Genomic DNA, 24,497 nt, shown 5'->3' on the forward strand with positions numbered 1-24,497 from the left:
TCCAAAGCCCCAGAAGCTGAAAGTCATAAACAACTTGGTATATTTTAACTAAGATCTAAAAGTACAGCTGCAGTGTAACTTTAACCACAGCATTCTGGCCACAGATTCAGCCATTCTGCACCACCAGTGGAAATTCACAAAAGGATCATGAAAGTGGTTGGAGGAAACAATTCTTGGGTGGTAGAAAGAAAGAAACCTTAGAGTATAAATGACTGGAACCACACTTCCCTTAATTGAAGTTTAAAGGACTGTGTATTACCAAGAGGCAAGATCCTTAATTTTTTATGGAACATAAAATCAACATTATTCGCTCTTCTACCATGGCATTCAAATGGTAATTTAACCTTTTGTCTGAGAGAATGTATTAAAGCAAAATCTTGTAGCAGATCTTTATACTGCTTCATATTACTCCTGGTTCCTGTACTTGATTTACTCCCATTGTTAAAATAAAAAGCATATCTATGGAAAGTAAAGGTTCCAGAAAGCTCATCCCTCTCCTCCCCCTCCTCCTCCCATTTCTCCTGTGATTTGGACAGTTGCCTTATTTCCTGCTGTAAGGGAGACAATCTGCAGCTCCAGACTGGCTGAGACCCAGTCGCTGTAGCTGTCATGGGACTGTAATTGTTGCCATAGATAAGACAAATGGCACTGATGCTGCAGGAGCAAAGGTGCAGTGCATGTGACAGTCCTGTTTGACTGCTTGCTGTGGGTTGTACAGCCCACCCCAAATGCAGAAAATAAGTTCATGGTTTGGCAGTAGGAGTGGAGGCTGGATGGGAATTTTCCATCAGAACAATTTTTCTGACAGAAAATGCAGTTTCTGCAAAACGAAATGTTCTGTGGGATTTTGCTGAATTTTTTTCAATTTTCCATCAGTAAAATCAAAACCAAATATTTGATTTTTGGGTCAGTTTGACATTAAACTACATCTGCCTATGCCGTGGGGTTTCCTGGGCGTTGTAGTTCAGGTGCAATCTCCACTCTGTCTGAGGCAATTAAGGCATCATGGGAACAACATGATTTGAGGTGCATCATAGGAGGTGTCTGTGACACAGGCCTGTTGGTGGTTCACTACTCTGTGTCAGCAGCTCTTGTCAGGCCTGACACAACTTACTATACCTAACATACTGTTGTCATAATCTGTATCTAAAAGGTGTCATGTAAGGTATCATACCCAAACTGGTAACATGCTGGTCTCAAAAATCCTTGTGTGGTGTATGTACGGTAAACCCACCAAGGACTTTAGGTATGTGCTGCAAATGTGTTCTTAAAATGTATTTGGAAAGCCTGTTTCAGGCAAAGGAATGTAGTTCCACTTGCTTGAATGTGTCTCTGATGTAAATTAGACAAGGTGTGACCAAAGACAAAGAAAAGCACATTTACATACAAGCTAAACAAAGCCAGCAGGGGAGCAGGTGGGGAAAGAGGAATACTTAACCATCAGGATGGGTGGGTGGAAACTGTACCTCCAGGATGCCTTCCCACCTCTTGAAGCAGGGTCGATGCACTTGGGGAAGACAGGATGGCATCTACACTGCAGCGAGTGAGAGAAGCTTTGTCTGGGCTCACTTTTCAAAGAATACATTTCAAAGGTTTACTGGAATATAAAAAGGAGAAAGAACCCCATAGTTACCCATTACTGGGCAGACACAAGAGGCCAGAACTCTTGCACATATGAAAAAAGTGGATCTGTCAATGGAGGGAATTGAAGTTTCTTGGAACTGAGTTTAGGTGAGAAACCTGCTTAGGCAAAGACTGGAACTTGCTGATTTAAGTTTTGGTCTTAGAAGCATGTGTTTACTTTTTGTGTGCTTGTAACCCTTTTTATCTTTATTCCTTATACTTGGTATCACTTAATCCCATGTCCTTTTATCAAATACACGTGTTTTACTTTTACTATAAACCAATTCAGTGCTATGAATGAAATAAGAGTGTTTGTCAAACCCCAGTTAAATTAACGAGCTTCAGTCTGTCTCTTTAAAGAAGCAAAGAACTTAATTTCAGTGAATGTGATGGTGGGGAGGGTGTGGCAGGTTTGGACATCATAGGACAGTCAGTTTGGGGAAAATTTGGGACTGGGACAGTGTTGGGGTCTCCTTGCAAAGAGTAACTGGTCAGTGGATGCCAGTGTGTGACCTGCATGCTCTTAGGTTGGCTGTTGGTGTCAGGGTTTGAGCCACAGCAGCATAGCATTTAAGGCACCCAGAATTTCAGGCCCTTCCTGGTCTGGGTTGAACCCCAAAGCATCAATGTCTAGTCATAGTCTGCCAGGGAACTCCGCCCATAGGGGAAAATGGGGGCATGAAGGGGTAACTGAACTAGAACTATGCTCTCCTGAGGCATGTAACTGTGGTATGTAACCTATCATTTAAATCAGCTTCTCTACAGGTGACTGGAGGATAGCTAATGTGACGCCAATTAGAAAAAAACAAAACTTCAGAGGCAATCCTGGCAACTATTGGCTGGTAAGCCTAACTTCAGTACCAGGAAAATTGGTTGAAACTATAGTAAAGAACAGAATTATCAGACACCTAGATGAACATGATTTGTTGTGGAAGAGTCAACGCTGCTTTTGTAAAGGGAAATCATGCCTCACCAAGCAATTAGAATTCTTTGAGGGGACAAGAGTGATCCAGTGGATATAATACTTGGACTTCCAGAAAACAGGGGCTTTGCGAACAGGGGCTGCTAACAGGGAGTTTCGCAAGGGAGTTCTCCAGGTGAAGGAGGAGCAATACAGCAACCTTTTGGGGTAAGTGACTGTCTGTAGTGTGTGTTTGTTTGTGTTTGAGGGTTACTTGCTGTGTGCTGAGCTTGTGTTTGTCAGTCTGTTTGTTTGTTTTGGTTGTTTGAAGGACCGTGTGCTGTGGCTGGCAGTTGGAAGCTGTGAGCTTCAAAGGAAGGTTTGAAAGCTAGAAGCCTCTGGTAAGTGGCTGAGCCTTAATCAGTGGGCGGGGCATTCATACAGGCCAGGGCTTTATAAAGCAGCGCACAAGCGACCAGGGAGCTTTGCGACCAGGGGCTGCTAACAGGGAGTTTCGCAAGGGAGTTTGGAAGGGGAGCAGGAAGGGGGCGAGGGTCCCTTGCCGGTTCCATCTGTTTTCTCTTGATTCCCCTTAATACCTATAAAGCAACTACATTCTAACTGTTTGCTTAAACAACCCTTTCAGCTGACAGGGGGCTGCAGACGGGAGTTTGACAGAGGGAGGCTTACGATGGTTAGGAAGACCCGCAACACCTGTGCCAGCACTGCTACTGTCTCCTCCACCTGTGCCTGTAGCCAGACAGAGTGCCTAAGCATGGATGCCTCTACCCAGATCCTGGTGTGGTTTTGCAAAGACTGTAACTTGCAATTTCCACTTACGGATATCCAGGCTGGGGGGACCATCCAATGTGAAAGGTGCCTGCTGGTGGAATCTCTCAGGCAGCAGGTGGGAGAGCTACAGGAGGAGGTGGCTAGGTTGAGGAGCATCCGTATCCACGAGCAATTCCTCGACAGTGTCCATGTGGAGACAGCTGAGGTAGCTGTCCCAGTACACAGGACTGCTGATACACCACTGGTGGAGGAGGAGATGGCTCAGGGTGGACGCTGGCAGCTGGTTACTTCTGGCAGCAGGCAGTGCTCCACCCTTGCTCCGAACCCTCCTGCCGTGGTTATAGGTAACCGTTATGCTCTTCTTGATACAGGAAAGAAGGAATCACTCCCTACAGTAAAGGAGGAGAAGCCTCGTACCCCTAAGGCTGGAGAGTCTGCTGCCACCACTGCGAATAGGAAACGTAGGGTAGTGGTGGTCGGAGACTCTCTGCTGAGGGGGACGGAGGCGCCCATCTGTCGCCCTGACATTTCATCTCGAGAGGTATGCTGCCTGCCGGGGGCCCGTATCCGAGACGTTACGGAGGCATTGTCGAGGATTATCCGGCCCTCTGACTACTACCCCATGCTACTCATCCATGTGGGCACAAATGATACTGCGCGGTGTGACACTGAGCGGATCAAGAGTGACTACAGGGCTCTGGGAGCACGGGTGAAGGAGTTTGGAGCGCAGGTGGTATTCTCTTCAATTCTTCCTGTTAAAGGTAGGGGCCCGGGCAGAGACAGATGCATCATGGAGGTGAATGCCTGGCTGCGAAGATGGTGTCACCAGGAGGGCTTTGGCTTCCTAGACCACGGGATGCTATTCGAGGAAGGACTGCTAGGCAGAGATGGCGTTCACCTTTCGAGGAGAGGGAAGACCCTATTCGGACACAGACTGGCTAACCTAGTGAGGAGGGCTTTAAACTAGGTTCGACGGGGACAGGTGAGCAAAGCCCACAGGTAAGTGGGGAACATGGAGACCGGGGAAATGAGTCGGAAACAAGAGGGAGTGTGGGCTATATTGGCAGAGAGAAAGGAGAGTCAGGAAAAAACTGGGAGGAAAGATCAAACCAGTATTTTAGATGCCTATATACAAATGCGAGAAGTATGGGGAATAAGCAGGAAGAACTGGAAGTGCTAATAAATAAATACAACTATGACATTGTTGGCATCACTGAAACTTGGTGGGATAATACACATGATTGGAATGTTGGTGTGGATGGGTACAGCTTGCTCAGGAAGGATAGACAGGGGAAAAAGGGAGGAGGTGTTGCCTTATATATTAAAAATGTACACACTTGGACAGAGGTAGAGATGGACATAGGAGACGGAAGTGTTGAGAGTCTCTGGGTTAGGCTTAAAGGGGCAAAAAACAAGGGAGATGTCATGCTAGGCGTCTACTACAGGCCACCTAACCAGGTGGAAGAGGTGGATGAGGCTTTTTTCAAGCAACTAACAAAATCATCCAAAGCCCAAGACTTGGTGGTGATGGGGGACTTCAACTATCCGGATATATGTTGGGAAAATAACACAGCGGGGAACAGACTATCCAACAAATTCTTGGACTGCATTGGAGACAACTTTTTATTTCAGAAGGTTGAAAAAGCTACTAGGGGGGAAGCTGTTCTAGACTTGATTTTAACAAATAGGGAGGAACTCGTTGAGAATGTGAAAGTAGAAGGCAGCCTGGGTGAAAGTGATCATGAAATCATAGACTTTGCAATTCTAAGGAAGGGTAGAAGGGAGAACAGCAAAATAGAGACAATGGATTTCAGGAAGGCAGATTTTGGGAAGCTCAGAGAGCTGATAGGTAAGGTCCCATGGGAATCAAGACTGAGGGGAAAAACAACTGAGGAGAGTTGGCAGTTTTTCAAAGGGACACTATTAAGGGCCCAAAAGCAAGCTATTCCGCTGGTTAGGAAAGATAGAAAATGTGGCAAAAGACCACCTTGGCTTAACCACGAGATCTTGCACGATCTAAAAAATAAAAAGGAGTCATATAAAAAATGGAAACTAGGACAGATTACAAAGGATGAATATAGGCAAACAACACAGGAATGCAGGGGCAAGATTAGAAAGGCAAAGGCACAAAATGAGCTCAAACTAGCTACGGGAATAAAAGGAAACAAGAAGACTTTTTATCAATACATTAGAAGCAAGAGGAAGACCAAAGACAGGGTAGGCCCACTGCTTAGTGAAGAGGGAGAAACAGTAACAGGAAACTTGGAAATGGCAGAGATGCTTAATGACTTCTTTGTTTCGGTCTTCACCGAGAAGTCTGAAGGAATGCCTAACATAGTGAATGCTAATGGGAAGGGGGTAGGTTTAGCGGATAAAATAAAAAAAGAACAAGTTAAAAATCACTTAGAAAAGTTAGATGCCTGCAAGTCACCCGGGCCTGATGAAATGCATCCTAGAATACTCAAGGAGCTAATAGAGGAGGTATCTGAGCCTCTAGCTATTATCTTTGGAAAGTCATGGGAGACGGGAGAGATTCCAGAAGACTGGAAAAGGGCAAATATAGTGCCCATCTATAAAAAGGGAACTAAAAACAACCCAGGTAACTACAGACCAGTTAGTTTAACTTCTGTGCCAGGGAAGATAATGGAGCAAGTAATTAAGGAAATCATCTGCCAACACTTGGAAGGTGGTAAGGTGATAGGGAATAGCCAGCATGGATTTGTGAAGAACAAATCATGTCAAACCAATCTGATAGCTTTCTTTGATAGGATAACGAGCCTTGTGGATAAGGGTGAAGCGGTGGATGTGGTATACCTAGACTTTAGTAAGGCATTTGATACGGTCTCGCATGATATTCTTATCGATAAACTAGGCAAATACAAATTAGATGGGGCTACTATAAGGTGGGTGCATAACTGGCTGGATAATCGTACTCAGAGAGTTGTTATTAATGGTTCCCAATCCTGCTGGAAAGGCGTAACGAGTGGGGTACCGCAGGGGTCTGTTTTGGGACCGGCTCTGTTCAATATCTTCATCAACGACTTAGATATTGGCATAGAAAGTACGCTTATTAAGTTTGCGGATGATACCAAACTGGGAGGGATTGCAACTACTTTGGAGGACAGGGTCATAATTCAAAATGATCTGGACAAATTGGAGAAATGGTCTGAGTTAAACAGGATGAAGTTTAACAAAGACAAATGCAAAGTGCTCCACTTAGGAAGGAAAAATCAATTTCACACATACAGAATGGGAAAAGACTGTCTAGGAAGGAGTACGGCAGAAAGGGATCTAGGGGTTATAGTGGACCACAAGCTAAATATGAGTCAACAGTGTGATGCTGTTGCAAACAAAGCAAACATGATTCTGGGATGCATTAACAGGTGTGTTGTGAGCAAGACACGAGAAGTCATTCTTCCGCTCTACTCTGCTCTGGTTAGGCCTCAGCTGGAGTATTGTGTCCAGTTCTGGGCGCCGCATTTTAAAAAAGATGTGGAGAAACTGGAAAGGGTCCAAAGAAGAGCAACAAGAATGATTAAAGGTCTTGAGAACATGACCTATGAAGGAAGGCTGAAAGAATTGGGTTTGTTTAGTTTGGAAAAGAGAAGACTGAGAGGGGACATGATAGCAGTTTTCAGGTATATAAAAGGGTGTCATAAGGAGGAGGGAGAGAACTTGTTCACCTTAGCCTCTAAGGATAGAACCAGAAACAATGGGTTTAAACTGCAGCAAGGGAGGTCTAGATTGGACATTAGGAAAAAGTTCCTAACTGTCAGGGTGGTTAAACACTGGAACAAATTGCCTAGGGAGGTTGTGGAATCTCCGTCTCTGGAGATATTTAAGGGTAGGTTAGATAAATGTCTACTAGGGATGGTCTAGGCAGTATTTGGTCCTGCCATGCGGGCAGGGGACTGGACTCGATGACCTCTCGAGGTCCCTTCCAGTCCTAGAATCTATGAATCTATGAATCTATGAAAACCTTTGACAAGGTCTCTCACCAAAGGCTCTTAGGCAAACTAAGCAGTCATGGGATAAGAGGGAAGGTCCTCTCATGGATCAGTAACTGGTTAAAACACAGGGAACAAAGGGTAGGAACAAATGGTCAGTTTTCAGAATGGAGAGAGATGAATAATGGTGTCCCCCAGGGGCCTGTACTGGGACCAGTCCTATTCAACATATTCATAAATTATCTGGAAAAAGGGGTAAATAGTAAGGTTGCAAAATTTGCAGATGATACAAAACTACCAAGCTAGTTAAGTCCCAGGCAGACTGTGAAGAGCTACAAAAGGATCTCACAAATGGGTGACTGGGCAACAAAATGGCAGATGAAATTCGATGTTGATAAATACAAAGCAATACACATTGGAAAACATAATACCAACAATACATATAAAATGATGGGATCTAAATTTGTTGTTACCACTCAAGAAAATGATCTTGGAGTAACTGTGGATAGTTCTCTGAGAACATTCACTCAATGTGCAGCGATAGTCAAAAAAGCAAACAGAATGTTGGAAATCATTAAGAAAGGGATAGATAATAAGACAGAAAATATCATATTGCCTCTATATAAATCCATGGTACACCCACATCTTGAATACTGTGTGCAGATATGGTCTCCCCATCTCAAAAATATATATATTGGAATTGGAAAAGGTTCAGAAAAGGGCAAAATGATTGGGGTATGGGATGGCTGCCATATGAGGAGAGATTAATAAACTGGGACTTTTCAGCTTGGAAAAAGGGGTAAACGGTAAGGTGGAAACGTTTGCAGATAATACAAAATTACTCAAGATAGTTAAGTCTAAAGCAGACACTGAAGAGTTACAAAGGGATCTCACAAAAGTGGGTGACTGGGCAACAAAATGGCAGATGAAGTTCAATATTTATAAATGCAAAGTAATGCACATTGGAAAACATAATATTAGAGTCACTGTGGATAATTCTGCTCAGTGTGCAGCACCAGTCAAAAAAGCCAATCCAATGTCAGGAACCATTAGGAAAGGGATAGATAATAAGAGAGTAAATATCATAATGCCAATATAGAAATCCATGGTATGCCCAAATCTTGAATATTGCGTGCAGTTCCGGTTGCCACACCTCAAAAAAGATATAGCGGAAAAGATACAGAAAAGGGACCATTGTGCTATCTAGTCTCATCTCCTGTATAACATAATTTCTAATGATAAACACCCACTCCTCTAAAAACTACTACAATTAACACTTTTGGGGGCAATCTCAGCAAAGAGGCTAAGGACTGAATTACCATACATTCGATCTTGGATGTAGCCCTAGAGAGGTCTGCATTTCCTGTACCTCTTCATATTCCAGGGATGTGAAAGTGTCTTATTACAGCACAAATAGGAAGAACTGATCTACAAAAGAAGTTTCAATCAGTACTAAGTAGCAGGTGCCCTAAATTATTTGAAAAATAAAATAATAGTTGAAATATTCTGTTATTCATATGTGATATAATGATGTCAGTAGTAGTACTGCAATTTATTATCATGCATTGCTACTACTGATATGTCATAAAATAATAAATGTAAAATTAATAAATATAAATGAAAAAACTCATACAATAAAACTTGAAATTAAATTTTCAAATTTTCCAAAACAAAATTTTTCCAAAACTGAAATATTTTCATTTTTTACTTTTGCAGGAAGTTTCACTTTTCTTGAAGCAGCTTTTTCCAACAAAAAAAAACCTTTCAACAAAAATTTTCTGACCAGCTCTATAAGTAATAGCTAAATAGCCTTTTCACCGACAGTTCATGGCTCAGTGAGAACTTCCAACTCGAGTTGTCTAGCCATTTAGACCAAGGTATCAGCATTTTGCATTATAAAAAGCTAGATTGGGAATATTAAATAGCACCCAGTGTTGTTTCCATTATGGATGAGCCTGTGTCTGGATCTGAATTCCACTCCCTATCTGGAGAAACGTGTCTGGATCCAGATCTGAAAATCTCAATTTGGTGATGGGTTTCACTGCATATACAAACATACAACTAGAACTGTGCAATGCACATATGTAAGCTACAATGCCTATATATACTCATTGGCCATATTGCCTTGGACTAGGATACTATAAACTAGGAAAGAGTTTGGCGCAGGATTCCAGAGGTAGAAAGTTAGCTGGGGTGGGAAGCAGGGTGCAGAAGCATAAAGCGACCACAAATTCAATTACCTGTTGGCAATAGCACTGGCAGGCCAATTCTGTCCTAGGCATGTCAGTGCCTGCTAACTAAGGGAAGCGCTGATTTAGTGCATCACCTTAACAGAGCCCTTGCCATAAATTAAAGCTGCACCTCCCCAGCAGCAACCTCAAGGGAGGATGGCAGCTGTTAATACCACCTAGCCTCCTTAGAAATCCTGTGGGTGCCAGAATTTTTTAACATGGACAAATGGGCAAAACAACATTTTTCCCAGCCTTGTTCTTGTAAACAGCTGAACAATTTTGGCTGAAATTCTCCAGAAACTTTTTGCCTGAGGCAGACACCCGGCATGGAAAATTTCAGCCAAAATGGTTAGACTTTGGCAAAGTTATAAGCAAACTAAAACACGGTCTTATGATAGCAACCTTAGTAGGCAGCAGAATCAGTCCCATCTATAATACATACAAGCATCTAAATATAAACGGTGGTGAGGAGAGAGGAAAACATTTCACCTATGAATCAATTCTAAAAACATTTACTGTAACTTTTCTGCTAGCTATAAATAATTGTGTGTGTTTCAGCCACTGCATTTCCTCTTCTTCCCCTCCCCTGCCACAACTTCTGTAGATCTTGATTTTACTGGTCCTCTTTTATTCTAGCCGTGCCCTGGGAGAGGGGTGTGAGGTGAAACGGGGCGTGAGGTGAAACGGGGCAAGTATTTCACCATTTAAAAAAGCCTGTTCGAAATGATCAGCTAACAGCTCATCTGCCAATTGAGTCCCAGCTCTAAGCTACTAAACAATTTACATTACAAGTTATCCATTTCTGACAGAGAGCTGGAAAATGTGTTTATGCTTCAAAAGTGATCAACTCCCTTCTTTATTTCACATTGCTTTACAATCTTGAAAACCTGGTGGGATGGTGAGGACTTAAAGGAAGCTAAAAGGGGCAATAGAAGCAGAAAGTAAGAAATGAATAAATATTGTAAACAATTGTTTATATCTGGAGCCCTTGGTTGAGATTTTACAAATCAACATCCTTCCGTTTACTTTGCCTATCCCAGCTGTTCCTAGTGATATCTGAAACAGCTAGCTCTCTCTTTCTCTCAGTGTGTGTGTATGAAAGAAAGGCTATGATTTGCAAATAAGTGATTACAATTTTCCAGATAGTGCAAACTCTGTCATATCACTGAATGACAGTCATTAGCAAATCTTTTCAAGTCAATGATTCTTTGGATAGTTAAATATCAATCTAAGTATAACATCAGTGTATAAACAGATTGATGAATTGGTAGGATATAAAACATATAGAACTGCAAACAGAATTTAGAGCAACTACCTGCAGGTATAATTTTTGTGCAACACATGAGTGGCATTGAATTATTAGACAAGCTGGTTGCCTTGTAATTACAGCTCCATTCACTGACCTGTTTGAAATGAGCTCTGAAGTGAAATGAACCAAAGCATTTGCAATCATGCTTAATAATGACAGATATTGAAAGAAAACCTGAACTGCCAGATTTGGATCCCCATTCTCTAGTTGAGAAGTACCTTGCTGTATGAGTAGCTTCAACGTGACTACTGAAGGGGTAAAGTATTCCTCAACTTGGGGTAAGGCTGGTAGTGTCGTTCTCTAGGAAGTAACGTTAGTTCTTGTTTCAGCATTTCAACAATAATGCACTGATGAGACACCCTTCCTTCAGATGATCCTGAGATGCCCCGAGGGTGTGCTGTAGGGAGACTCCTCTCTCCAGTCAGGATTCACAGCCTGAACCCTCTCCTGGAGTTAGGTGCCTAAGCCAGGTCAGTCCTTTATCAAGCAAAACCAAGGCATCATTGGGCCAGGGAGAGGGCGCGAATGACTCTCTATAGCAATGCTGGTTTTAGGCCGTTTCCCCGGAATCAGGTCCCGCAGGTAAGAGGGCCCTGTGCCTTGGGGTCTTCGGTGGCATTTCAGTGGTGGGGGGGGTTCTTCAGTGCCACGGAAGATGCAGAGCGGACCCCCTGCTGCCGAAGTGCCGCTGAAGACCCGGACCACTGCCGGATATTCGAATCGGGCCCCACAGGCCCTAAAGCCGTCCCTGCTCTATAGTCCAGTGGTTAGATTCACACCTGGGCTGTGGGAGATCCTCGTTCCCATCCCTCTGCTCCAATGCCTATTTAATTTACAGAGGAAGAGCTTCAGCTGAGAGACCTCAGCCCCAGAATACCCCATAGCTCAGTGGTTCAGGCATTCTCCTGGGAGGGGATGATGTGAGTTCAGCTCCTTCTTCTACATCTGGCAAAGGGGGGAATTGAACCTAGGTCTCCTACGTCCGGGGGGAATGCTGTAACCATTGAGACAAATGTTATAATGGGTAGGCCACCACCTGCTCCTCTTTGTGGGTTTAGCCAGGCTCTAAACATGCCTACTGAATCAGGCCCTAGAGGCAATATAGGTGGGGGATGCCTGCTTTGTGAATTCTGCTGGGGCTTAGCCATGAGTTAGGCACTGAGCTGCTGGGGGACTTTAATATCAGAAATGTAGACACGTACGCAGAGATGACCTATGCCTGCTGAAAGTGTGGGGGAGGAGGATGCGGAGAGAGCAGAGAGAGGGCAGCTGGCTTTAGCACTGTTACTGAGCATGCTCAGTCTGTGTGCGCATGCTCAGTTCAAGCCAAGCAGCAACTCTCTGCATGCCCCCTCTGCCCCCACGCATTGCCTCTGCACATAGGGACTTTAGGCAGCAGCTGAACAGGGGTTTTGTGAACGGCTGTGGCACCTAAATGTTGGATTTGGGCCCCTAACTGCCACTTTAGGCACCCATGTGCTGCTTGTGAATCCCACTCTGAGTCCCACAACTCCCAAGGGAGTCTATGGGAGTTGCAGCTATTCAGCACCTTTCAGAGTCAGGCCCTAAAGTCTTAGGCTTACATTTTTAAGGGTTTGATCCCGTAGGTTACTTGACTACCGCTGAAGTTGAGGGTGCTCAGCACCTTTTAGAACCTTGGAGGATCAAGCCCTAAAGACCTGACGTAAAACCCATTGATGTCACACAGTGAGTCTTTCTTTGCACTTAATGGGCTTTTGATCAGGCTGTCTGTGAGCACATCATGCTTTCTGGTGCGTGGCCTATTGTTAGTGGCATGCATGAGAAAGCTAAAGTGAAGCAGAGCGGCTCCATCAGTCCTATCAGGGCAGAGATGTCACTTTTAGACATCTCACCCATCATAGTAACCCCCACATAATACATGATGTTACTTGGTATGGTTCATATCTGTTTGATAGTGACCCAGGCAATTTTTCTGGCTCATCTTCTTTTTGTTAAAGGGAAAAATTAACCCTGAACGAACTGTTATTAGATAGGGTGATTCCACAAGGAGAACAACAAACTTCTGCCCATGCAGTTTGTGTGTGTGAGGCAGGAGATGGTGGAAGTGCCTGCCCAAGGTGTATTTTAAAAGGAAGCCACATGTTAGTTAAAATTCTATCTTATGGTCCTATATCTGACCAGGGCCAAATCAACCCTATGGACTGAGTTAATCCCAGGGTTAAATCCATTTAAATCAATGGAATTACAGTGAGGATACATTTGGTCTGTCGAGGCCCTATAAGCAGTCCACTCACCTCTACATTATTAGCCAATTAGTCACAATCTCCATTTAGACATCAGAGGTTTGCAGCATTTTATCTGTGAAACAACCTCTCTTTTTGCAGAGCTGACTGTCTGTTGGGTGGCTTTACAGGTCCTGCCTTACCATTAAAGACTTGTGGGCCTTCTCTCAACCCAGCTCTTCACTCCACCCCCACCTCTGCAGGGTGGCCCAAGACATCCATGTTGCCTGTCTGCCTGTCCAATGCCCCTGAAATCACCAAACCTATATATTAATTAACATGGACCTGTCTCTTGCTTTATATTATATGTCTGATTAAATCATTGCAAGATTATGTGACAAACAATTTTGTGGAAAACTGTTATATCTACTGCAAATTTCTAATCCCCCTAACAAAAACATTTATTTATTAATTAGGAATTATCCTTGTTAATTATAAGGAAATGCATGCAAGGTCTTCCAGCACTGCATGTGTGCCTAGAATGCTTCACTAAGTATATAACCTTTGGCACTGAGTATATATCCTTTAGGAGTGTTAGGTATTAGAATGTATTTATTTAAGCCTTGAGCCACCAGGATGTCTGTTGAGATAAAAGTCACTTTTCAAGGTCGCCCCAGAACTCATGACCTTTGGGGGCACTCCATAATTTTGAAGACTTCCTGGTTAAATAAGGTTTAGCATTGTTCAAAAGAATTTGGCCTCTAGCAAGGAAAGGTGAAAAGTCATCTATATTTGAACATTTTCAGTATGGAGAATTAAACATTCTCTGTGATATTAAAGTCAGATCTACTGTATTATAGTCTGTAGTGAGAGGTAAAAGACAAAGCTGGAATCACCAACTCAATCAGAAGACCATCAGCTTTAGGAGTTAATTGAAAGACAAAGGGACAGTTTGTAACACTATTTCTTTACACTGGTGTGAATCTAGAGTAACTCCATTGGCACTCTAGATTCACTGGAGTGTATCTGGAGTGTATCTGGGCCAAAGAGACAAGTTCTGCTCTCACTTATACGAACGTGTTGGTTAAGGGGCTACTCAGCTCATTAGTACATTACAAACTTACCTTTATTGCCTGTTTTAGATCTTCAGTGTCCAGATCCTCCAGGGACTGTTGCCTCCTACTTGGTGGCATGAACCCACCTATACTCTACTGACATATCACATCCCCTCTGAACCCAGTTAGAGCCTGTCCATGCTATAAGGCAAATAAATGTATTATTAGCAGTAGGAGACTGCCTGGTCTCCACACCTGGGTGCACAAGGGGAGGAACAGCACCAGGAGCACACATGTAGGGTCTTTGGGCTACTTCAGTTGAGTGCTAAACTCCCCAGGGAGGGATACAGTGGTGTGAATGTATCCCCATCCTTATCCCTCTATGCCAGCTGGCCCTACTCAGGGGAGAACATTTCCTGCATCATCGTCATATCAGCCATGCCCCTGAAGGCTCTAGAAGGCACGGGAGCTCCTGCTGGGGCAGTGCACCTCCACACTGTCCCCTGCTCCTCCAGTGAATGCCACAAAACAGCCCTTATTATTTATACATTGTTTCAGTGTGCTAGACACCTTACCACCTCTGTGAGGTACTGGGATGAGGGGGCAACATGGCGAGACAAGAAGTACAAGCCAGAGGGTTAGGGGGGAATGAATGTATTTAACAGTCGGGAGAATATACGGCTGGTGGGTTTGTGGGGAAATGTGGAACAACTGGATTGTTTTTTGGGTATTTTTGTTTTTCGAGGCGGGAACAAGCATTTTGCCAAGCGACTGTCACATGCATTGCCAACTGAGGCCGAATAATTTTTTTTTTTTTGAGGGAGCCCTTTGTTAAAGTGTTGGCAGTGCATCACTGCTAGACAGATAGAACTGTGCTGTACTGTAACTGGTGTTTGTGCACATTTTTTTTTTACACTTCTTGTTGCGCATGTAAAGGCAGGGCGATGCACTGCCACCTCCTGGAGAACCTGGCATGGCTGCCATACAAGACACTAGTGTACGCGTCATCGCGTTTGTAGTTTGGGTTGCCATAGAGCAGCCATTTTGCAATGCTGAGTGTACCTCCGTAAGTAGCAGGAAATACTGACTTTTAGAATGGATTTTAACTTTGAAAATTATTGTGCCAGAACACACACGATTTGGGTTTTCTTGCCTTTGTCAACGTGTTACATCATATCCAAGAACAAGATGATGGGTTTCATAACTATGGTAGCAAGAGGAGCCCGCATCTGAAAAGAGACTGACCATCACCAGTGGTTTTAGTGGCAATTTTAGAATGATAGATCATAGTTTGTGACAGTAGCTTTGCTGAGTCACAGAACCCAATGGAAACTCCCCTGGAACACTAGTGGATTGTAACACATAATTTAGGAATTATTTGGTATTTTGCATTAACCTGCTCTTGCTGCTCATCCACCACTCTCACATTCACATACTCTCAACTTTCTGAAAAGCTATCAGCTAACATCTGATTTGGGTTTGCATTGAGGACTCTAGCATTAAGTTCCCTGTCATCACCATGGAATGTTGGCTGCAGCTCTGAGGGTTTCCTTGCTGCTGCTGACAGGCCTGATGTCACTAATATCACCACAGAAAGCTTTAGGTATCGGTTGGCCGCTGACAGACTCACCTACAACCAATAAGATAATCTCTGAAGAATGAGATTATTCATTCTTTGCCCATCTGCGGTAGACCAGGCTAGCCATGCGAGCATGGCAGGTGACTGTGTTGACAGGGTGGGGAATCAGGATCAAAAGATTTTTATTTTTTTTTAGGTCAGCAGCCCAAATCAGAGCTAAGAAGAACATTTGTGACATGCATTTAAAAGATGACTTGTTTGAAGAAGTGGCTGGAAATGGCTTAGAGACAATTGCTTCAGACTGGCTCTGGTGACAGTGACTGGAAGCTGTGTCTCATTTAGCACATCACTCAGTGTATGCCAGTATTTACTGCTACCTAAGAATAGGTGCTGAATGCTCTTTCCCCTCTAAAACCTAAAGCTGGGAGGCCGGGGGTGAGGGGGGGAGGGAGAGGCAGATCCACAAGCTGTATTCTTTCGGCTATGTACCTGATTGTCATATTCAAGATTTTCCATCAAATGTTAAGATGGATTAAGCAGAACACAATCTTGCCAATGTATTTCCACCTAGAGAAAACTGCTATTTTACAGGATTTTTCCTGGAAACGGATTCCTTTATTTTTAAAAGATATTTGTTAGCTACAGAGAAAGCATCGTGTTAGCAAATGATAACGCCTCTCGTATAGGTACAGTAGGTGAGTGTGACATCGTTCAAATGAATGGTTCCAATCTGCTCTCTCTTGTAGATTACCCTCAGGGACTTTTGTATAAATTAGGAGCGAGAGAGAGAAAGGAGTGTGGTAACTAAATCTCTCACTTAAATGCTTTATCCTCTTGCAGGGAAATGTTTGCCTAATACAGAATTTACACCGCTTGGGTTGGGAAATGGAATAAATTACTCCAAAAGAGGCATCAATTATAGGAAAAGGAGGAGGGATAGCTCAGTGGTTTGAGCATTGCCAGGATTGTGAGTTCAATCCTTGAGGGGGCCTTTAGGGATCTGGGGCAAAAATCTGTCTGGGGATTGGTCCTGCTTTGAGCGGGGGGTTGGAAAAGATGACCTCCTAAGGTCCCTTCCAACCCTGATATTCTGTGATTCTGTGAAAATAGATGTCGCGATTTGTCTCAAACAGTTAATTGCTCCTGCTCTCGTCTCCAATTGTTACCCAAGCACTATCCCTGTATATAGGGCCAGAGCCTCAGGTACTCTGTAGCTGCTTGCACTACACAGCCAAGTCAGTGTTTCTGTCCCACAGAAGATTTGGCCTGGAGCGAAGGGAATTCTGCAGGGGCATAGTGTCAGTCTCTATGCTTTCTCAGCTGCTGAGGAGGAGGGTGTGGCTGGAGGAAATGAAGCATGGCCAGGACGCCCCAAACTTTGAATCCCTTGGAATGTGCTAAGAATTAAGGCTATAAATACCCAGGTTGGAACTTGGGTAGGACAATGGGTTAATAGGAAGCTTTAAAGCCACCAAATAAGCAAGAGCTTGGTGTAATGTTGCATCCAGAATTCAGCACTTTTCAGCAGCACTGTCCTCTCTCATGTTTTGGGGGAGGGAGGAACTGGTTCAGTGATGAACTCAGGAGGAAGAGTGCCACCTGCTGAATCACCAGTACTACTTCCTGCAACAGAGCGATTCCTCAGAGGTGTCTCATCTAATTACTGATCCTGCCCAAGCCTGCAGTGCTGAAATCACAGCACAAGGCATTGTTGCAGACTTGAAAAAAATATATATACAAACCTATAATCACCCCAGCTTGTGACTTGGAGGGGGCTTTTTGGAGCTATTTCTCCCAGCTAGGACTCCCCTTCATACAGTAGCTAAATTTCTTAAGCACATATGAATCTCCCTGTACATATGTTATACAAATATAGCTTTATGGAGGCATACTGTGCAGTACTCTTTGATTAAAATATTGTTTATGTGAAAGGGATAGGGAAAGATAGGACTGATTAACTAATAAGAACATTTTCCCCTATGTAAACTCCGCATAGCTTCAAATTGTTACATGAAATAATTATTCCCCATACACATTCATGCATGCTGGCCTTAATGCCTGACGTAAATCCGTAATGTGTCTCTTCCAGCAAAGCCCTCAGGCTAGAGTAATGCACATGGTGACAATGATACAATTTTATAACCTCCCTCCCTAATTGTTGTAAAACATTCTGGGAGATTAGCTTGCACATTGGATACTTTTAAAGAAGAACTGAAGTGTGTGTGGGGGGAGATGGGATCAAGTGAAAACAGCAAATGCATCATATGAAGAGAGATTGAAAAGACTGGCACTGTTTAGTTTAGAGTGGAGATGAATAAGAAGGATCATGGTAAAGGGATACAAGATAATGAATGGTATGAAGAAGAATGAAACATAAATTGTGCTGTCCTACTAACCTTCTGTCACAGGAACATAGAGGGATTCAATGGAAATGAAATGCAGCAGATTGAAAACAGATATAAGGAGCTACTTGTTAAATCAATGCTTAATTATTCTGTGGATCTCTTTGCCCTAAGAGATCACTGCAGCCAAGAGGATCAGGAGAATTAAACAATTATATGGATAATGAGGACATCCACTGTTATATTAAATAGAATTTAAAAGTTATAAACCCTCATGCTTTAGGCTCTGGTTCAGCAGCCCAGCTCTATTCAGCAAAGCTTTAAAACCCATGCTCTACTGCTTTGCTGAACTGGGGCTTTCATAATAATGCCAAACTCTTATACAGTGCTTTCAATCAGTACATCTCAGAGGGCTCTATATTGTTCCCATTTTACAGATGGTAAAACAGACACAGAGGGGAAATGTCTTGCCCAAGGTCACCCACAGGCGAGTAGTAGGCCTGTGCCCTATCTGCAGGGTCACCCTGCCTTCCCGTTAGGGCATAAGGTATCCATAAACTGACATGGGTTAGGGAGAAACTTCCCCCCAGCAGGTTATTCCATAATTGTCCTTTATGGAGTTCATTGCACCTTCTAGCTAAGCATCTGGTACTGACCACTGTCAGAGACAGGACAGTGAACAAGATGGACCACTCACTTGTCTGATCAGCGAGGGGGTTTCCTACAGCCCTCCTTGGTTTCCTTTCTAGAACTGAGGTAAGAGTTGAAGCAGGGCAGAAAAGGCTCAAAACTGACATGCCCCTGAAACAATTTTCTGATTAATGAAAAGTGAACCGTGGGGACAAAGTGGGAGCGCCATGCAGGTAACAGTTTCAGAGTAACACGCCAAGATGTTACCTTGATGTTAGCACCAGCTGGGCCCCTGAATAATTGTATTTTAAGCTATATAGAGCATAAAACAAACAGATCCACTGAGCTCCTAGGGAGCCAATTTCACCCAGGCATGCCTAAACTGGCCTCTTGCACTTCAGGGTGTGAGAGAATACAGGGTTTCATAGGTCCTCTTGGGTCTGCCAGGCCTGGAGCTGTTGCTCAGTTGCTGGAGGGCTGCCAGCTTGCAGGTCTGTTAATGAGTGGTGTAGTGTCTGGCAAGTAACTTGCCTTCAAGTGAGTGTGACTAATCATGAATCCTTTCAATAATGCTGACAATCCAGTCTCTCTTTTTGCACTCTGCTCGAGCCTGCTGAAATAGGAGCAAATTAGCCTCATTCTGGCAAAGGCAGGAAATGATAAAGAGCCCCTAAAAGGTTTCCAGTGCTCCATGGCCAGGTTTTGCAGTGAACATAATTTCTGAGTTGTTACGTGCGTGTTTTTAGAGCAACTAAATAGTGAAAGATTGCACTCTGTTACCATGCCCCATGCCATTTGTCTGTGTGTGCAATTTGTGTATTACGCTGGCAAATGCAGTGTCCCTTCTGCAAAGGCAACAAGCCAAAGCATATTAGAATTCACAAATTTCTGCTAATGGCCTGTATTTGTTTCACTAGGTACATTCTTAATGTTAGCCTAAGCTTGGTTGTAAAGCCGGACTGAACCAAACTATGTCTTAAAAGTACTGGACTCTGTTAAATTTGATTTAGGTTTTCTTGGTAAGGAAGTGTAATCCTTGTCTTGCTTCTTAACTAGCTCCTTTGGACAGCCAGTAAAGCAAAAGCTCAATTGCATGTTCTGTACAGAGATATTGTACATGGAAATATACAATGCCATCTGTTGGTTGCTCCTTGTGGGAGACAGTTTTGTTTGTGCGTGGGGGGTGATCTTTATCCAAGGTTTCCCCCTATTGAATGAAAGTTGCTGAAAAGTAAATATAAAATGGGCAGAATGCAGAGAGCCTGCAAAATTAAAACTGAGAGGACGCTGTTGGGGAGAAAAGAATTGGTACTGTCTCATTGTAAATGTCTTAATCAAGTCCCACATAAATATATACGCAAAGAAAAGGGAATGTTTTCCATAGAAAATGAATCACAAGCCAGCTTTTAATATTATTAATGGTGTTTACAGACTAAATTGGTGTCAGCTGTCTGGGTAGAGCTGTTTGCTGTGGCAGGGTGGATGATATGACCTACTACATATTGCAGATCTTCTCCAACTCGAATTGATCATTTCTCTCACCATTATTCTCCCACCACAGGATATGAGTAACTCCCATCAAAGCTAAGTTACAGGGACTTGCTCATATGCTGTAACTGGATGCTAAGGCCCATGATTTTGGATAGTTTTCTCTCTTATTTCCCTCCTCTTTTTACTCACTATTAGTTGCCATTTTTTGTAGTTGCAGCTCCCTCCTGTAGAGGTTGAAAACAGCCCCCTGTAAAGGAATGTGTGGTCTCTTTTTCCCTTACTTCTCCTGCTCTCCACACATGAAATCCATTATACATAAAACATCTCTGTAAACAAGGTGGATGAGTGAGATTTCCCAGTGTGTAGACCCTTGCATTAAGAGCCAGTATTATGGATGTCTGCAGGACCTTTGCTGAGGAAAGACGGCCAGTGTTTCTGACTATGTGCATGAAGCAGCTTACTAGATTCTACAATTGGGTTGCGTATTCAAAGCAATTGGATTACATTGTACATTGATTCCTCTGATCAAAGAGCATTGACTCAAACTAGATGACTTCTACTTTTTGCCTCAGTTTTCTGGAGAGAGGTGAGAAAGGCAGGATGGGGGAGATGGTCAGACCTAATGAAGAAAGAGATGCTGCTCCCATGGAAGGCTGTAGCCATTCACAGCACAGGGACACCCGGATGCAAAGTCTCATGTATGTGTTTTGGAGAAAAGAGATGAGGGATGTTGAAAATTCCAGAACGTTTTTAGATTTTTGTTTCTAAACAAATGGCTTCTGTTCATCCAGAAGAGAGCTGAATGCTGACTGGATGTTAACTAAGATATTACTTTCAGGGTAGGTGAGGAGAACATGAGCTGGCAGAAAAAAGAAATGTTTTTGCCTGAAGACAATGGGAGTTTGTCCAAGTAAGAGCAGAGTAAAATCTCAAAATCTGGCCCCCTGTGCTTAGGTAACTCACTAGCCCCTTTCACAGCCTGCTATGTTAATTTTCAAAAGTTTGAGTTCTGCCACTAGCTAAATGTCTAAATTTTGCAGCTGTTGATTCCCTGCGCACCATATGAACTGGGGGTCTCTTTGTATTAGGAATGGTGTCCACCTAGGTAGTGTCATTTTTGAGGTTTTTACAGTATTCCTGGGAATTATGTTGTTCAATATAGGAAGAGACCAGTTGTTCCAAGGTAGGACAGATAATCAAAACCCAATCTGTCTATAGTGTCATTCCTCACTTAGTTAAATTCACTAGAATTCTCTCCTACACAGTTAGCTTCCAGAGGCATTTTTCTCCCCTTTTTGTTCATTATATTAAATAGAACTTTTTTGTTGCACTACACAGTCTTGCTCCTGTGCTTGTTGATTTTGTTGAGAGCATGTGAAATTAAAACAATTGCCACTGGCCCAGTCCTGTGTGACACACACACATCCTAGCAACTAAGGAGTTCCGCTTCTTGCCCCCAGTCCGTGTCTGTATATTATACCAAACAAGTGTTTTCTTTCCCACTTAGAATTCAACAGACACCAAATTCATACAGCTACAGGTCCTCCACTCACTTATGTTCTGCTCATGTATAACTCTACTGAATTCAGTGCAGTTACACCAGAGTAATATTGCTGGTAGAATGAGAGGAGAATCAGGACCATTATTGTCATACTTGTCTGTAAAGCACCTGGCACATTGCTGATGTCATGCACATAAGTAGTACTGGGTAACTTTCAAATAGACTGGGCATAAGCTTTAAATAGCACCTGTGGCGGGGTGGCCACCCACTCCTGCCCTGAAGGGCTTAAAACAGCCCTGGGAGAGGGCTGTGGTAGGGGAAAACCTGGGCTGATTGAGGACGTAGCCACAGGTGGGCCCTATAAAGAGGCTGTGGGCCAGGAGCACAGGCAGTCTCTCTTTAGGTGTAGAGAGAGAAGGGTCTGGCTGCTTGGGACTTGAGTAAGATACCAGAGTAGAGCAGTGCTGGGGAATAGGGCAAGGGCGCTGGGGAGCTCCTGCCTGGAAAACCCCCAGGCTGCAGGCCTAGCCAAAGGCCTGAAAAGGTACTGGGGTTGCAGAGGTGCAGCCTGGGGGTAGGTGGAGGCAGCAGGTTCAACCCCCCTTGCCGGTGATGAGTGATATGGACTGCAGTCTGCCCCAGAGTGCAGGGGCTAGATGCATACTGGCAGTGAACACTGAGGCAAGGTGGGGATAGAGGGTGGGATTCCCCTGGGAGGGGAGCCCAGAGAGTGAGAGTACTGCCCAGGGGCAGCACCCAAGGGAGAGGGGCACCAGGGCCTGGGAGGGACACGAGACCAGTGACAGTGGGACATTGGCCTGCAGAGGGCACTCCAAGGCTGGAGAGATAATTCCCATACCGGACCAGCAGGAGGCGCCGCAGGGCTGAGTCATGCATCGCTACACACCCTATAGTAGATTTTGCTTAACTATGCCATACACATTAGCCCTAGAAATATATTTATACATAAAATGACAACTTCATTGTCAAAACAGGGTCTTCTCTATCTCAGCAGATTGAGGGATGTAATAATTCCCCTCTATTCGACACTGGTGAAGCCTCATCTGGTGTACTGTGTCCAGTTTGGGGCCCCACGCTACAAGAAGGATGTGGAAAAATTGGAAAGAGTCCAGCGGAGGGCAACAAAAATGATTAGGAGGCTGGAGCACATGACTTATGAGGAGAGGCTGAGGGAACTGGGATTGTTTAGTCTGCAGAAGAGAAGAATGATGGGGGGATTTGATAGCTGCTTTTTCAACTACCTGAAAGGGGGTTCCAAAGAGGATGGATCTAGACTCTTCTCAGTGGTAGCAGATGACAGAACAAGGAGTAATGGTCAAGTTGCAGTGGGGGAGGTTTAGGTTGGCTATTAGGAAAAACTTTTTCCCTAGGAGAGTGGTGAAGCACTGGAATGGGTTACCTAGGGAGGTGGTGGAATCTCCTTCCTTAGAGGTTTTTAAGGTCAGGCTTGACAAAGCCCTGGCTGGGATGATTTAGTTGGGGGATTGGCCCTGCTTTGAGCAGGGGGTTGGACTAGATGACCTCCTGAGGTCCCTTCCAACCCTGATATTCCATGATTCATAAGGCTTAAGGTGAACCACATCTTAATAGAGAGGTGGATTTATGGTCAACTTCCTCTTTCATTCTCAATCACATCATGTTTCTATGGCAGTTACATATGTGGAAAAATATTACTCCTTTTAACACAATTAGTGCCCAGACCAGTGAGTGAAATTTACCCCTGGGCAGAGGGCCATACAAGGTCTGTGTATTGCTTAAGTTCCACTTAAGTCCTATTCTGAGGGGACTTAAGTGGGGCACAGACCTGTCTGGGAATGAATTGTACCACTTGGCCAGCCAGCTCTCTGTGGAGCACAGCTGGCCCCAGATCCCATTTGTAAACCTCTGCACAGGAAGTACTTATAATAATTAAACTAAAATGCTTAAAAATAACAGAACATTTATTATAAGGTGGAAGAAAATCCTATTAGAAATGGCCAAAATGCTGACAACTCTTGGTTTACACTAAAGAACCTGAAATCTTCCCACTCCCCAGTTGTCAGCTTCATAACATCAAGAGTTATGTGGGGCTTCTGGATGTGCTTAAGGAAAGGAAGTGTGGAAGCCAGCAGACAGATAAACCAGCAAGGGACGGGAAAATAAAGTTCCAAATCACAGATCGGTCCAAGGCCCTTTTCTCAGGACTGGCTTGCCTAACACAAAAAGATTCAAAACAAGAGCAAAGCAACTCAGAACACTTGGTCCCAGCCACTAGAGACTTGGTTCCAGCTGTTAGCAAGCGGGAGGGCACAGTACACCCTCTTCCCCTTCAGTAGCTGCCCTAACAGCTGCTTCTTCCGGGTTTTTCATAGCCCCATTCCAGGTCATTCATGTGCTAGGCAGGGAACCTGGGTTCTCCTTGTAACCCCAGGGATAAAGGAGCACCTTTATACCTTGTCACAAAGAAAATTAGACAAAAATTGTGTAGACAAATGAATCCCCTGCACCCTACAGGTGTTTTTCCTCCTTCCATTGTCTTTCCTCTTTCCATTGTTGTGGGATTAGGTATGTTACATAGGTGCAATTGATGCTAGGCTATTGCAACACATTGTTTATCAGGCCAATAACTCTGTCAAAGAAGGAAATTAGTTTGGTTTGGCATGTATTTGTTCTTGATAAGTACATGTTGGTTATTCCTTATCACTATTCCTATTTTCCTCTACGTGCTTACAAATTGATTATAATTTACACAGGATTGTAAATATATATGATACAATACACAACACATGAAAGAACAGGGGCCATGAATTTGATCTGACTTACACCCACCTAGCACCAATGCAACTATTGCTAACCTCATCTGAGTTACTACCAATTTACGCCATGACAGCA

This window comes from Malaclemys terrapin, chromosome 1, assembly GCF_027887155.1.
Source record: "Malaclemys terrapin pileata isolate rMalTer1 chromosome 1, rMalTer1.hap1, whole genome shotgun sequence".
In the NCBI taxonomy this organism is placed as follows: domain Eukaryota; kingdom Metazoa; phylum Chordata; order Testudines; family Emydidae; genus Malaclemys; species Malaclemys terrapin.